The following is a 3,092-nucleotide window of genomic DNA, read 5'->3' as shown; positions in this document are numbered from 1 at the left end:
CGGAATGTATTTACAAACCATGTCATAATACTGATTCCTAAGCTACGGATATGAATCACAAACCATGTCATAATACTGATTCCTAAGCTACGGAATGTATTTACAAACCATGTCATAATACTGATTCCTAAGCTACGGATATGAATCACAAACCATGTCATAATACTGATTCCTAAGCTACGGATATTAATTACAAACCATGTCATAATACTGAATCCTAAGCTACGGATATGAATCACAAACCATGTCATAATACTGATTCCTAAGCTACGGATATGAATCACAAACCATGTCATAATACTGATTCCTAAGCTACGGAATGTATTTACAAACCATGTCATAATACTGATTCCTAAGCTACGGATATGAATCACAAACCATGTCATAATACTGATTCCTAAGCTACGGATATTAATTACAAACCATGTCATAATACTGATTCCTAAGATACGAAAATTAATCACAAACCATGTCATAATACTGATTCCTAAGCTACGGAATGTATTTACAAACCATGTCATAATACTGATTCCTAAGCTACGGATATGAATCACAAACCATGTCATAATACTGATTCCTAAGCTACGGATATGAATCACAAACCATGTCATAATACTGATTCCTAAGCTACGGAATGTATTTACAAACCATGTCATAATACTGATTCCTAAGCTACGGATAATAATCACAGACCATGTCATCATACTGATTCCTAAGCTACGGATAATAATCACAGACCATGTCATCATACTGATTCCTAAGCTACGGATAATAATCACAGACCATGTCATCATACTGATTCCTAAGCTACGGATAATAATCACAGACCATGTCATCATACTGATTCCTAAGCTACGGATAATAATCACAGACCATGTCATCATACTGATTCCTAAGCTACGGATAATAATCACAGACCATGTCATCATACTGATTCCTAAGCTACGGATAATAATCACAGACCATGTCATCATACTGATTCCTAAGCTACGGATAATAATCACAGACCATGTCATCATACTGATTCCTAAGCTACGGATAATAATCACAGACCATGTCATCATACTGATTCCTAAGCTACGGATAATAATCACAGACCATGTCATCATACTGATTCCTAAGCTACGGATAATAATCACAGACCATGTCATCATACTGATTCCTAAGCTACGGATATTAATTACAAACCATGTCATAATACTGAATCCTAATTGTTATAATTCCCCCGTCACACAGCGCTACGTCAGGCCTTACCACGACCATGCCGATCACGCTGATCTGAACAAGTTATCAAATCGGGGCATATGTATTATAGACACCGCTTCTGCTACGACGGAAAAGTGTCCGAGAGCGTGGCCAAACGTGGAAGGATCTCCATGAGCGTGGTTTGGTCGGGGTGGGATCTGCTAGACCGGGAAGCTGCACGCTCTCCCCACGTTTATTTTGAACAATCTCAAAACAAGCGTAGCCGGGTCGTGACGCAGTACAGTCGTGATGTCGAAACTACAAAGGGGGAGTGTTCAGCTTCGCGACCTAGCAGATCCCACCCCGGCCAAACCACGCTCATGGAGATCCTCCCACGTTTGGCCCACGATTGGCCAGGCTCTCGGACACTTTTGCAGCGTTGTAGGAGCGGCGTATGTGTGTGACTGGGGTACAAGCTACGGATATTCATCACAAAACAATGCTAGTGTACGCGTAGATTTGGGTAAAGATCTGGCGGTCACCAAACCAGTGACATTATAACTGACAGCCATTGAAAACCAGTACTGAATTAATCGATCCTCAGCTACGGATATTTGATACCAACCCTTAAGCCTTGTCAATGAACTCGGAGAATAATAAATATGGCTAGAATGCAGAGTGCACGTGTTCTTTGTCAAGAAAAACGACACACCAGTGGGAATTAAAAAGGGGTGAAACACGACAAAGGAAGTTTCAAAATATATCGGCAGATTCCAGCTGCCTACGGAAGCTGTTTTGATTTATCTTTCTCTTTTTTCTTGCTTCTTCGTAACTTATTTCGTTTTAGCTGTCTTTTCTGTTGAGTTTACGTTGTCAATGTATCCGTCAATATGTCGGTTATCATTGTGCAGAGCTTTTCTTCTTCTTTTTTTTCTTCTTTTTTTTATATCTCAAGGGGTCGTTTGGTATGACAGCTCGCTTTCCCTAGAGGAAAAAAAACCCGAATTTCCATGAGTGTACCCTCACACGATTATATACAATCTTATCCTATCCTATCTTATCTTAACCTTATCCCATTCTCCATTTTTTTCGTATGTTCTTCGTATAAATGCACAGACAGAATCGTAAGCTGAACAATCCACACAAAATTGTGATATTGCACTTGAGGAACTCAATCAACATTACTGTGCTGTATAGACTGCATGTCTTTTTTGACAATAATAACAAAATAACACCAAGTACTTGTCTAGAAAGCAAAGAACACACACACACACTCACACACACACACACACACACACACACACACACACACACGCACGCACGCACGCACGCACACACGCACGCACGCACGCACGCGCACACACACACACAACACACACACACACACACACACACAAACACACAACACACACACACACTCACGCACGCACACACACACACACACACACACACACACACACACACGCGCGCTCGTACGCACACACACATACAGTAATGCAATATGAGCAACTTGGTTGAAGGCACATTCAGCCTCCCGTAAACCATCACAGACACTGTCAGGCGTTTGCAAACGGTACAAACACCCTTTCATTTAAACACTCACCGCTTGAGAACATCCTAGGTGCCCTCTGTAAATAGCGAGCATGTGCGTGGTTTATCTTACCCCTGAACCATCGTGAACCCGTGTGATCCAGTTTCCTAATTTTGTTCGCAATTTAGTCGTCAGTTTGTGATTTCAATGCGACTCGCTGTAAGCAGCTTATCTGCAATATAGCACGTTATTGTGTACCTCTGAATCTAAAACGCAACAAATGGCTGCGAGTCACACGAACTGGAGCGGTGGCGGTTGGCCGTTCAGGGGAACTGGCGCCATGCAGAACCGTCGTCTGCTACGAGAAAGACGGGTT

Source organism: Littorina saxatilis, linkage group LG15 (assembly GCF_037325665.1).
Source record: "Littorina saxatilis isolate snail1 linkage group LG15, US_GU_Lsax_2.0, whole genome shotgun sequence".
NCBI lineage: Eukaryota > Metazoa > Mollusca > Gastropoda > Littorinimorpha > Littorinidae > Littorina > Littorina saxatilis.
Note: the sequence above shows the minus strand (reverse complement) of the source record.